At 47.0% G+C, this 14,320-nt stretch overlaps 1 protein-coding gene across 1 annotated transcript in view; it reads left to right on the top strand.

Moving 5' to 3' along the window:
• LOC119964246 (probable voltage-dependent R-type calcium channel subunit alpha-1E) overlaps nt 1–14,320 on the top strand; it is a 1,062,240-nt gene that overhangs the window by 1,032,251 nt on the left and 15,669 nt on the right. The gene's annotated exons all lie outside the window — the stretch shown is intronic.

The following is a 14,320-nucleotide window of genomic DNA, read 5'->3' as shown; positions in this document are numbered from 1 at the left end:
GGCAGGACTGAACCCAATGTCCTGGGGCGGTGTTTGCTGTGCTGTTGGGGTGGGTTTAAACTAATGTGGCAGGGGGATGGGAATCGATGCAGGAAGTCGGAGGGAAGTAAAACTGGGACAGAAACAAAAAGCAGTAAGCGGGCAGTGTAAGGCAGAGAAACCATAGTCGACAATCAAAAAGGGGCCACAGTACAGTGACTGAGGAGAGCTCAGTGAATAGGCCCAGTACTAAAAGGAATAAAACGGGAAGTAAAAGCATCAATAAAAGAGAAGCAGCAGGTTTTTACGTGAAGGTTTGGGTTCAATGATAAGGAAAATTAGGAGAAAAGCTAAAATGAAAAATGACTTAGGAGAGGTTACTGTTAGAGATGTTAAGGTTCAAAACGGAAGTATAAAAGCCAACATAAGGGTACTTTACCTGAATGCTCGCAGTATTCGGAATATGGTAAATAAGTTGATGGCGTAAATCATCGTGAATGACTATGATTTAGTGGCCATTCCTGAAACATGGTTAAAGGATGGTCACATCTGGAAGTTAAATATCCAATGGTATCAAACTATTCGGAAGGACAGAGTGGATGGTAAGGGAGGTGGTGTAGCTCTGTTATTTAAGAATGACATCCGGGCAATAGTAAGGGATGACATCGGTGTTATGGAGGAGAAGGTTGAATCCATTTGGGTGGAAATCAGGAATAGTAAGGTGAAAAAGTCACTTATAAGAATAGTCTATAGGCCACCAAATAGTAACATTATGGTGGGGCAGGCAATAAACAAAGAAATAACTGATGCATGTAGAAATGGTACAGCAGTTATCATGGAGGATTTTAATCTACATGTCAATTGGTTTAACCAGGTCGGTCAAGGCAGTCTTGAGGAGGAGTTTATAGAATGTATCCGCGATAGTTTCTGAGAACAGTACGTAATGGAACCTACGAGGGAAGAAACGATCCAAGATATGGTCTTGTGAAATGAGACAGGATTGATTAATGATCTAGGGGAGTGAGAAAGTGTGGTCATGGAAAGACCTGAAAGGTGAAGCCCTGTGGTGATTGGGCGAATGACTGGAAGCTGTACAGATCAGCACATTGGCCACTCAGGCAATAGGGTGACTTTCCACTTGAAGGAAGCAGAACTGGAACTCGGCAGTTCCCTGAAGGCTGAGTAACCTTTCCAGGACCACTTGCCCATCTTTCTCATAACTACAAGACTGAGGGCAGTGCGGTGGGGCAGTGGTTGGCAGTCATGTCAAGCAGTGACGGTCGGCAATCTCACACCATCCTCAGACCTCCATGAAGAACCAGGGTGTGGTTCCTGTGAGACAAAACCTGCCCCTTGTATACTTCACTCATGACTCCTCCACCATCTGACTATGTGAGTAGAGTGGGCCTATAACAGGAACCATTAGGCAGAAGGAACATTGTGGAGAAAACCAATTGTGTGCTCAGGTCAGACTTTTGCTACCTGACTAGCCAGGGGGAGCTCTCTGGTATTCATCCTGCACAGCATCATCATTGTGCGGGTACAGTAATTGGCAGTAGGAGGCGAGTCTGGGAGGAACAGGAGGAGGCAGAAAGGATGCATCCTGAGCCTCTTCACATGGGACTGGCTATCCGGCATGCCAGTTCAGTCTCTTATTTGCATTTCATGCTGCATTGAAAAATAAGATGAGTCATGGGATAAAACAACAAAATACGACATCCTCAATGTTCTCAGCTATATTGGATGCTAGGCACTCTGGCATGTGTGTCTGATCCCTGCAGGTTGTTCTCCGCTCCCTTTGGGTATGGGAAACCTTATTCTGTAAGAGAGTGGGCAGAATATCACTGATTGTGCTGCACTTTGTTTGAGTGATATGCCTGCCATAGCTGGATAGTCAGTGATACCTGGAGGCAGCAAGAGGTGACTGTGAGGTATGATAGGGTGAGTTGGAATTTGGAAATGGTAGGCCTGACTCCTGAGTACCAGAGACTGCTGATGCATGAGTGATGGGTGTTCATTGAGCAGAGTAAAATGGTGGCGCAGTGGGTCGGATGTGGCCAGTGAGACCACCCGCACAAGGTCATTCAACTCCTTATGACAATGCTGCCAGATCCGAGGCCAGACTTCAAGAATTCACCTCCCTGGTTGCTGAGCCCATTCCTTTTAGGCGGTATTCTTTGAGGGCTTTGTACACTCCCCCCCCCCCCTCACCCAACCACTCACTTGAGGAAACGTGCCGCCCATCCTGTTGATCCATCATTCAGGACTCCAACTTGCTTCGGTCAATCCAGAAGCCTTCCTCATGCCTATGTTGCGAGTTTCTTTCACCTGTCTTTTTTCTTATGGCTCTGTTCCAATTATGGCAATCAGTGAGATTGCTCTCCTTTCTTTTGATATCTATGTTCTAATGCTCAGAGTCGCCAGGTATCGAATGATACCTCCACAAGGTTCAACCGGCTATCGATCAAAGAGCCAAACACCAGTTAGTTAGTTCAAGGTCAAGGGTACTTTATTTACACACAATTAGCCATGCAACATAAACACTACTAGTTAACTACACCTATCGACTAAGACAACCTGTACTTAACTTAGGTCAGAGAAACAGTGGCCTCTGTTTGATTCTGGATCTATCGAGTCCGAAGGAGTAACTGCTGCTCAGCTAGGCTCATCCGTCTGGTAGCGAGCGTTGAACTTGGACTTGCTTCTGGTGTTGCTACAATTGGAGATGGTCGTGACCGGAGCGCCAGGTCCAAGAGAGAGTGAACATGTGGCGAACTGTTCTTCTTATATTTGGGGGTTGTTGCGCTCTTGTGGGCGGTCCTTCAGTTTGGGCCCCACTAATTGGGTGATCCCTGATCACTCTGTTTGATTCCTAACCAATAAGTGGGCGGGGATCTGGATGGCTGGGCGTGTCCCCAGCGGTCACTGACCCCGTTGTTTGCATTTCCATTGAACGGGGAGTGGCACCGAAATGTCAGGGACTGTACTGGTCGCTCGAGTACCAGTCCTTTGTTTTGGTGAAGATAGACCATCAAATGCTAATCAGCCCATCAAAATGCTGATTGGTCGGAGTTTCGATACATCTGGATTCCTCACTTGCAAATATACATTTCAGGCTCTGAGCCTGCCTGAGTCTTGCCTTGTCCATTTTACCTGCTAGGCTTTGTGAGTTTATCTGTCCCTAGTTGTAAGTGGTCGTCCCAAATGGCTACACTCCGTTCTCTTGATCCTCAACGCAAAGCGTGAAGGATCACAATACTGGGTTTTCTTTGTTCTCCGAAATGCCAGGTACCCTTAACCAAAGACAGGTTCTACCCTACTCTGTTCTGTGGGTCAAAACAGTTATCTACATTTCCCTAATACAACACATATATAAAAATTCCTAGGGGGCCATTTAATATTCAATAAAAAAAAGGAACCTCTAAATGTCTCTAACTAGACTACACTCATGCTGCTATTTAACAATCAAAGAACTTATCTTACAACACAAAAATCCAATAGCAGCATCATATTTCTTCCCATCACTAACATTCATATACCGAAAAATAAGCTTTATTAACGAAACAACAACTGCGGAATTTATTAAAGAGAAAGGTTCTGAAAGAGTATGGGGTTTGCTGGAGCCCGAGGAAAGGGGCTCTAAATGTGTATACTGGAGGGCGGGAGGCTCTCCTTCTCCATTTCCGCAATCTGATTGTCTGGATGACACTGCACAATATGGCTATCACTAGTAAGGCTTCCACCGTGTATGACAGGAAATACCACTTAACGATATTCTCACACCATGTGGGGGTATCGGTGGCTGGGTCTATGTGTGGTGTAGTGTCCGGGCTGGGGGTGTTGTGTTGGGTAGTCGTGTCCGGGGCCTGTATGGTGAGGGAGGTGGAGATAGGTAATGTGCGCAACTGTACTGTTCCAGCAACGATCATGACTTAGATCATGAAGAAATATGATGCTGCTATTGGATTTTTGTGTTGTAAGATAAGTTCTTTGATTGTTAAATAGGGTCGTCTTCATCTTGTTCAGGCTTTTCTTCATAGTTGAGTATCTTCGTATCTTCCTAGGGGAACAAGCAATATGTGATTATCTTTTTGCTTAGCATCTCGTTTGTCTGTCTGTTTCTCCTTAACGTCAATTTTCCATTAGAATCGTCACCATATGTGACTCCCTCATTTTTTTTTACAACCATTTGCGGAGACAAGACATCATAAATAAAATTCTGTCACAGTGGTATCACTCTCGCAGCCTGTGTTTGATGGGCTGAGTGGGCGGACAATTTCTCCGTCCTCTGCAAACTTGTTTTTACAAACAAGGGATTCTGGCATGTAAATAGTAGCTTGGGGGGGGGATAGCAACCGAAGTGTCGCCGGAAGGGGGCAGACGTTGTGGCACAATGCATTCTTTAAGCCACAGGAATGAAAAAGAACAGCAAAAAAGAGTTTCGAAAACAATTGACCGAATCGGGTGCGTTTGATCCGCGGCAGGGCAAGAATGGGTGGGATCCCCGGGTAGGGCGTGACCAGTGCCGTTACTCCACTACCTAAGCTTGGCTGACCAAATGTACAGGGGGTCCTCAGGCAGGGCGGGAAGAAGTGCTGTTACTCCACTGCCTGAGTGACCTTCCAAGAGAGGTAAGAATTTGTAAATATATGGGCTCCAACAAACTTGTTTCTCTAACTGCCATGTGGCGTCAGAAGCGTAGTTATGACTGTATCAAGAAAGTGTCCATGAGGCCGACACACAAAATCGTACAAGAGAGAATGAACAACATTTAAAAAAAACTAAACAAGAAAAGCGGGCTGGTTCCATCAGAGTATAGGACACCGTAAATCTCAATCGATTCCTGATTCTCATCATCTGGACACCTCAAGGTTCATTCCGAAAAGGGTTTCAAAGGGGTTACCATGGTGGGAGCCAGACTCGGAGTCATCACCATCTCCTGAGTGCCAAACTCGCGTATGGAGTTTTCGTGCTAACACGGTGTGTGCCGATGTCGGGTCCATTTCATCATTCCTTGTCAGACAACAGGAATTATCACGGTGTCAATGTGTCTTGTTCCGTAGGGCGGTCTGGGCAAGGGGGATGTTGCTATTGTCGGGTGGTAGGTCAGGTTACGGTGTGGACAAATAAATTCTCTCAGAGGGGCTGAACATATCATGGTCGGTGTCTTTGGGGCTGTAGTGACTGGGCCTGGTCTGTGTGTCCAATGTTCGGGTCTCTCAGGGGCTTCAGTTGTGCTGTCGCTGTCGTGTGCAGCCAAATCAAGCGTCAGGGTGAAATTTGATTCTGGGGGCGGGGGTCAAGGTCGTGCCTGTGGACGTGCTACTGCTGCTAGGGGAGGGGGGACTCGGGTTGTCAGTGGGCGGGTCCTCATTGTCTGCCATCGCCAACGAGAGGTGGTGCGAGTGGCTGCACTGCGTTCCATAAACCTTAAGCTGAATTACATGGAACCATCCTGATTTTCCGTTCGGATACGTGACTTTATAAACTGAGGGGCTTACTTTGTCCGAGATTAAATAGGGTCCTGCAAATTTAGAGGAGAGGAATGAGCTGGGGTTGTATAAGGTGATCATCACTTGCTGTCCGGCTGTATACTCTGTTGGGTGTACTGTCTTATCAAAGCAGGCCTTACTTTGCTTTCGTTTAGCGCCTAGTCGAACAGCTGTAGCGAGCTGTGCTGCTTTAATATTTTCTACTATGTGCTGGACTGCTTTCTCATGGGTCAGGGCGGTGACTGTGGGGTTGGCCAAATCAAGTCCAAATAAATACTCGGTACGCTTCATGGGTCGTCCGGTCCTGCAAGTATGGGGGTATATCCTGTTGAGCTCGACACTGTGTTCCTAATAAACATCAGTGCGAATGGGAGCACTGTGTACCATGTCGTACTGTGCTGCTGCACCATTTTTCTAAAGTGTGGCCTTTAGTGTCCGATTCATGCGTTTCACAATGCTGCTGGACTGCGGGTGATAGGCAATGTGGAACTTTTGCTTAATACCAAAATTTATCATAACATTTTTCATGACCCTGCCTGTAAAGTGCGAACCTTGGTCCGACTCAATACTACGGAGGAGTCCCCATCTAGTAAAAATTTGCTCGGCTAAGATCTTTGCTGTGGCCTTGGCTGTATTTGTTCTCGAGGGGAAAGCTTCGACCCATTTCGTAAATGTGTTGATTGCCATCAACACATATTAGTATTCATTTCAGCAGGGGGGGAGGGGACCAATATAATCTAACTGAAGGTTTGTCCACGGGCCATTTACAGGGCGCATGTCTCGTAGCTGGGCTTTTTTCGCATATCTATCTGGGTTGTTCTGTGCACAATTAAGCAGTTTTCAACGGAATGGGATACATCGGTTTTTAAATCAGGTCACCAGCAGAGAGGTCTGAGGTGGACAAGGGTGGATTCTATCCCTTGGTGTCCATGTCCGTCATGGAACTTACAAATTATCTCATTCCTGTCCTGGGTGGGGACTACATAAATGCCATCTTTTAAAATGATTCCCTCATGGATCTTTAAAGAATTCCTAACCTTTTCGTAGGGAGCTGGGAAGTTTCCTTTCAAAATTTCCTTCAATGCCTCGTCTTTCTTTTGTGCCTGGGCTAAGTCTTGGATGTTGGTTTGTGAGACCTGAACCGCGTGTACTGGGGCACTCTCGGGGGTTGCTAGAAGTGGCCATGTCGTGAGCCTGCCTTTGCTAGAGCGTCAGCTTTCACTTTGTCTGTGGGCTGGGTGTCTGTTGTCGGATACCTGTCTTTTTTGGTACCGACTTGGGAACGAAGGGGACTACTGTGCTTGGGGGCTATGATCTCGCATTCATGTGGGGTTCCTGTATAGTGCAAATTGCCGGCCAGAAACGTGTGCGTTTTTGTCCTATTAACGGTAATGTCGTGTCCCTGTAGGAGTAGGGTCCATCGCGCTACTCGAATTTGGTTTACTATGTCGTCTTTTAGTCTGCCGTCCAATAAAAGCTGTGTCCGGGTGTGCTCGGTCAAAATGGTTACTGGGTTGAGTCTGCTTATGTACGAGAAGTACTGTACTGCCCAGTAAACTGCTAACAGGTGCCTTTCGCAGGCTGAAAATCCCTGTTCCACTGGATCTAAGACTCGCAAGGCATAGGCTACGGGTCCTAAACGATCGTGCCTTTCCTGCAGGAGTACGGCTGAAAGGGTTTGGTCGGTGGTCACTACCTCTATCGTGTATAGAGAGTGTGGATCTGGGGCTTGCAAAGCGGGGACTGTGATCAGGGCGCGTTTCAACGCAACCATGGCATCCTTGTGCTGTGGAAGCCATTTCCATGGGGCCTGTTTCTTTAGGAACTCGGAAAGTGGGGCTGCTTTTGTGGCGAATCCGTCTATGTGGTTTCTACAATATCCAACCAGTCCTAAAAATGACCGGAGTGCTGTAACATTTTGGGACAAGGGCAATTTTACAATGGAATCTATGCGTTTGTGTTCTATTTCACGCTTCCCATGCGTGATGACGGTACCTAAATCTGTGATTTATTTTCCTGGAAGATTTGGGCTTTCTTCGGATTAAGTTTGCATCCAATTGTTGTGAGTAGTTCTAATAATTCAAAAGAAGCGAAATGTGCTCTTCCTTGGTGTCAGTCTGTAGGAGCAAGACGTCCACATACTGAACAAGGCAGTCAGGGCGGGAAAATTTAGATAAGCCATTTGCCAATTGTCTGTGAAAGATGGAGGGGGAGTTGTGGAAGCCTTGTGGAAGGCACGTCCACGTGTACTGCTGTCCCTGGAAAGTGAACGCAAATTTATACTAGCATGCTTTGTCCAGTGGTATGGGCCAAAAGCTATTGCTGATATCCAATAGTGTGAAAACTTTTGACTGGAGTCCCTGACTCAACATGGTCTCGGGACTCATGGCAACAGTGGGGGCTGCTAGGGGTTGGTCACTTTGTTCAATTGTCTATAGTCGATGGTCAGTCGCCATGAATCATCTGGTTTTCTTACTGGCCAAATCAGGGCATTATTTGTCGATGCTACGGTCGAATCACTCCTTGATTTAATAATCTTTGGATTACCTTAGCTATCTCTCCCTCGGCTTGCTAGGAGAAGCCGTACTGTTTCTAGGGCTTAGGATCGGGACCTGAAATGTTAACTACTCCTGGGATTTTTCCGCAGTCGTGCTTGTGCTGGGCAAATGCTGCTTTATGTCTTTTCAAGACCTCTCTCACCACTTTGTCTGTGGTAATGGTGTGTGGATCAGACCAGTACTCCTACTGAGCTAATTCTATGGGCATAATCTACTGTGAGCATGGCGGGGGCTCGCGCTGCTCTAGCTATTTTCCATATACATCGGTTGACTGGGTCGAATGAAAGGTTGTGTGTACTCATGAAATCTATGCCCAGGATGTGTTCTGCTGCCTGGGGTAAATCTACTAAAACGACCGAGTGTTTTGTTTTAATATTGCAGACAAATTATAGAAAAATGTAGGAGCAATAGGGTGGTTGTGATGGGAGATTTTAACTTCCCCAACATTGAATGGGATTCGTGTAGTGTTGGAGGCGTAGATGGAGCAGAGTTTGTAAGGAGCATCCAGGAGAGTTTTTTAGAGCAGTATGTAAATAGTCCAACTCGGGAAGGGGCCATACTGGACCTGATATTGGGGAATGATCCCGGCCAGGTGGTTGATGTTTCAGCCGGTGATTACTTTGGGAATAGCGATCACAATTCCGTAAGTTTTAGAATACTCATGGACAAGGACAAGAGGGGTCCGAAAGGAAGAGTGCTAAATTGGGGAAAGGCAGAGTATAACAAAATTCGGCAGGAGCTAGGGAATGTGGATTGGGAGCAGCTGTTTAAGGGTATCCACATTTGAAATGTGGGAGTCTTTTAAGGAAAGGTTGATTAGAGTGCAGGACAGACATGTTCCTGTGAAAATTAGAGATAGAAATGGCAAGATTAGGGAACCATGGATGAGGCTACCTCCTCCTACATTTTGTGGGTCGGGAAGGGCTGAATTAACTGACGGGTCAAAGCACATAACTATGAGCTTAACCTCTTCCTGCTCATCCAAACAGTACATGAGGGTCTGTTGCTTCACTAGTTCGAAAAAATTGTGTGGGTCTGACGCGGGGTGAAAAGTCTCAATTTTATCGCAGGCATCTCTTAACTGGGTGATGGTTAATGGGGTTGTGTACACAAAATCAGGTTGGTCTTCCGTGGTGACCCTGCGCTGCGTAGTGGTAGGGTTCATTGGGTTGGGTGCTGCCTGTGCAGTTGGTGGTGCGGGTGCTTTTCTTTTCGGGGCCTGGGGGGCTCTATTTTGATTCTCGGTCTCACTCACGTACCCTTGGGCCGTTTACCATCTTCCTGATCTAGCTGTGGGCCAAAGGTGTCTCTGAACCCATTTTGAACGGATAGCAGGGATTGCAACTTTGCAATTTGCTGCCTGCACTTGGCATGGTCCACCGAACTCTGCCTCTGTTCTGTGGCGGAACTGTGGAGTGCTCGTAGGGCTGCATTCAAATCCTCACATTGTTTCCTCAACTGTTCTACCTGGTTCTCTGTTTCTTCTCTTACCATTACAGCACGTTACGTGTCCTGGTAGGCCTTATCATACTGAATCTGGAAGCTGCTAAGGTGGGCGAGACAAGATTGATGTGCCCTCTTGACATCATCCATCTCCTTGTCGTTCACCGCTAACTGCTCCCGGAGCTGCACATTTAATCTCTCACTTTCACTAATATCTCCCTTTCTACTTCTCTCCCTCTCTTCAAGCTGCTTACGGAGTGTCCTCACGACCTCCTCTGTGCCTCGCAATTGTGGCAGACAGGACACGATTGCCATCGGCTTACGGAGCTTGCTTAAACTTTTCTTGTGGATCTCGGTCAGGCTGTCCCACCAAGTCTGTCCTATGCTGCCAGGACCTGTTTCCCCCTTTCGCGCAAAATTCCGACCATAGGGGCCATTCTTTCCCCTTTAGGTATCTCCTCATCTCTTCCTTCCATATGGGACACTGTTCTGATCTGTTGGTCGCAGCGACCTTGGGCTCTTGTGGATGCATAAAGTGTTCCATTGCCTTCATGGCCATCCCTATAATTACTTGTGCCTACCGGAAATTTGGAACAAGGGGGAACAAAGCGGTGGTGCAAACATGGGTACGGCTCAAGCTATTTTCCGGTTTACGCAACTCCCGAAAGTTTCACGCAACAAAATCTATCGAGTTTACCTTATATCCCTTTGTTAGTACGCATGCAAATTACACACTTCTGAATTCTGGAGGTTTGATCGATGCTGGTTTCGCTTGTGGTTTCTTTTACTTTTCCAATTTGGATTCTAATTCAAACACTTTTGTGGGTTCTCCCGGAGTGACACAGTCACTTCTGGGTCGAGTCCCGTCAGATACCGCCAATAACTGTTGCGAGTTTCTTTTACCTGTCTTTTCTTATGGCTTTGTTCCAATTATGGCAATCAGTGAGATTGCTCTCCTTTCTTTTGATATCTATATTCTCATGCTCAGAGTCGCGGGGTATCAAATTATACCACCACAAGGTTCAACCGGCTATCGATCAAACAGCCAAACACCAGTTAGTTAGTTCAAGGTCAAGGGTACTTTATTTACACACAATTAGCCATGCAATATAAACACTACTAGTTAACTACACCTATCGACTAAGACAACTTTTACTTAACCTCAGGCACCCGGCTTAGGTCAGAGACACAGTGGCCGCTGTTCGATTCTGGATCTATTGAGTCCGAAGGAGTAACTGCTGCTCAGCTAGGCTCATCGGTCTGGTAGCGAGCGTTGAACTTGGACTTGCTTCTGGTGTTGCTGCACTTGGAGATGGTCGTGACCGGGGCGGGGCGCCGGGTCCAAGACAGGATGAACATATGGCGAACTCTTCTTCTTATACTTGGGGGTTGTTGCGCTCTTTTGGGCGGTCCTTCAGTTTGGGACCCACTAATTGGGGGATCCCTGATCACTCTGTTTGATTCCTAACCAATAAATGGGCGGGGATCTGGATGGTTGGGCGTGTCCCAAGCGGTCACTGACCCCATTGTTGACGCTTTCCCTGAACAGGGAGTGGCGCCGAAATGTCTGGGACTGTACCGGTTGCTCGAGTACCAGTCCTTTGTTCTGGTGGAGATGGGCCATCAAATGCTAATCAGCCCATCAAAAATGCTAATTGGACGGAGTTTCGATGCCGTCTGGACTTCTTGCTTGCAAATATACATTTTCAGGCTCTGAGCCTTCCTGAGGCTTGGCTTGACCATTTGTCCACTTGTTAGCTTGTCCACTGCTAGGCTTTGCGAGTTTCTCTGTACCTAGTTGTAAGTGGCCATCCCAGATGGCTATACCTGGTGCTCCATTTTCCCAGCTCCTACTTGTATCTAGTGTCAGCGCAGGCAGTCAGCAATCTTCCAATGAGTGTAACTCCCTTTTAAGAGGTGCAGATCGTCGTTAAGAGGAGCACCATAGACTATCTGCAACTGATACTGGGTTCAACCTGTCGAATGTTGAGAGCAAGCAGTGTCAGCCTCACTCTGTCCAACGCTGTGATGATTTAAAAACAGAAGGAGCATTATGCCTGTGTGCTGTCTGCCCCATTGGGAGAAGCAATTATGGTCCCCTCACCCAAGAAAAGGCCTAAATGAATTTTTCACAAGCAGATTGATTGCATTAATGCTCTGACTTAGATAATTTGGGTAGTTTTGAAATTGCTATATTTAAATTAAATCCTTAAAGTTCACAAATAGTTCGGAGGAAAATTTTGTTCAGTGCATTTTCAACAGTAATAGAACATAGAACAGTACAGCACAGAACAGGCCCTTCGGCCCTCGATGTTGTGCCGAGCAATGATCACCCTACTTAAACCCACGTAACCCGTATACCCGTAACCCAACAATCCCCCCATTAACCTTACACTACGGGCAATTTAGCATGGCCAATCCACCTAACTCGCACATCTTTGGACTGTGGGAGGAAACCGGAGCACCCGGAGGAAACCCACGCACACACGGGGAGGACGTGCAGACTCCACACAGACAGTGACCCAGCCGAGAATCGAACCTGGGACCCTGGAGCTGTGAAGCATTGATGCTAACCACCATGCTACCGTGAGGCCGTAATGAAATGAAAATCGCTTATTGTCACGAGTAGGCTTCAATGAAGTTACTGTGAAAAGCCCTTAGTCGCCACATTCCGGCGCCTGTCCGGGGAGGCTGGTACAGGAATCGAACCGTGCTGCTGGCCTGCTTGGTCTGCTTTAAAACCCAGTGATTTAGCTGAGTGAGCTAACAATAATCCATCCCATGTTAACGTTTCCTATTTTTACATTCAAACCATGAATAGTACGTGTTGCTTTTCACTGATGCTGACTCACTGTTCCATCCACTACATAAAACAATTATAAACAAATGAAATAAAGTTTAGCAATTCAGGCATGAGGGGATTTTTCAAAGTCTTTGGAGAAGGCAGAAAATCTCTAATGTCCTCCAAATGGTGCTGTTATTAGACTCCTAAATGACCCTCTTATGGACTGACCTCATTAACACTACACCCTTGTATGCTTCACCCAATGCCGGTGTTGTGTAGTTACATTGTGTACCTTGTGTTGCCCTATTATGTATTTTTTTAAATTTCTTTTTCTTTTCATGTACTTAATGAACTGTTGAGCTGCTCGCAGAAAAATACTTTCCACTGTACCTTGGTACACGTGACAATAAACAAAATCCAATCTAATCCAATGGTTCTCATTGCCAAGTTCTGTGAATGCACAAACTACATGCCAATGAATTGTCCAAACCACCCGTCAGGCGGGATTCTCCGTTGGTTGACGCCGATATCAGGAAACGAGAATAGGTTCTGACACCAAAATCATAGTGGGTGCTGATTTGATGCCAAATTGCAATTCTCCGTTACCTCGACAACAACGGCGTCGATGTGGTCGGGAACCCACGAAAGTAGACACCGTTTGCATGTCATTAGCGGGCCCGACCTGGTATTCTCCGGGGCCTCTGCGATTCTCCACCTCTGATGTGCCGGGTTCCCAATGGTGCAGTTCACTTGTGCTTTTAAAAACTGTGAAACTTGCATGGTGGCTGCTGAGGGAAAGAGAAGGGGCTCGGAAAGTGCCCAACATCGCCATAGTTTGCTGAGAGTTGTGCCGCTGGCCAGGGGGCTTCTGCCATGGCCGAGGGGAGTAACGGGGGTGGCCAGGAGGTGGGATATGGGGTCAGGGTGGACGGGCATTGAACACCATTGCCATAGCCGGAAAGGCAGCCATGCAGCTGTGCACACCGTTGACAGCCTACTGTGAACTTAGGGCCACAGGTCGTATGAGTCCCGTGTCCCCGGCCCAAGGCCAACCCCTAGGTGCCCTCTGCCCCAGCTGACACATCAGCTATATGGGCACGCTCCAGCACAATTTGTATCATCTTGTTGGTAGGGCTGGTGTGTGTGGGGAGTGAGGTGTGTAAATCACTGAGTGTCTTTAAGACAGAGACAGATAGTTGTTTGATCAATAAGGGGATGAGGGGTTATAGGGAGAATGAATGAGAATGGGCATGAGAAAAATATCAGCCATGATTGAATGGCGGAGCTGACTTGATGGGCCGAGTGGCCTAATTCTGCTCCTATGACTTGTGGTCTTATGCGACTTCAGCTTGTCAGCCTGCCGAGTGTCAATCACGGAACTGGCGAATACCGCACCGTTTTTCATTGGAATCGATTGTGATCCATGTGGCGCCTGTGCTCGCCCCTTAATGATCATTGAATCGACCAAGGTGTGGCAGCAGTTTTGCTGTTGTAAAAGTTCATGAATCCTGCCCCAGTGTCAGCATTTAGTCTCAGGAACTTAGTCTCTTTAGTGGGGTCCAAAGCTTTCTTGAACTGTGTGAAGTAATTACATCAAGTGGAATTCTGTGATAGACTGAAGCCTTGAAGTAATTAAAGATATTTTTTTAAACTCAAAAGGCAGTTCAGTGTGTAAATTCAGTCATTGTGAATTCATTGTGAAATATGTATGTCTTATGCTTTCGTGTCGAATCTGATTTTATATACAGAAATTTTAATTACTGAGAAAAAGAAAGGACAGCAAAAGTTAATCATTTTTGGTGATCAACAAGAACAGTTTCCAACTTTACACAGGGGGTGGGATTCTCAGATCTTGAGGCTAAGTGTTGACGCCGTCATAAACGTCGTCGCGTTTCACGACAGCGTCAACAGGCCCCAGGAGCAGCAATTCCGAGACCCTCAGTAGGCCAGCACGGCACTGGAATGGCCCACACCGCTCCAGCTGCCGATGCTGGCGTCAAATGAACGCCGCGGGACTGCGCATGTGCACTGCTACCGGCGCAGTTGCGCGCATGCGCGGTGGC

This window comes from Scyliorhinus canicula, chromosome 4, assembly GCF_902713615.1.
Source record: "Scyliorhinus canicula chromosome 4, sScyCan1.1, whole genome shotgun sequence".
NCBI lineage: Eukaryota > Metazoa > Chordata > Chondrichthyes > Carcharhiniformes > Scyliorhinidae > Scyliorhinus > Scyliorhinus canicula.
Note: the sequence above shows the minus strand (reverse complement) of the source record. Positions and strands in the feature narration are given on the sequence as shown.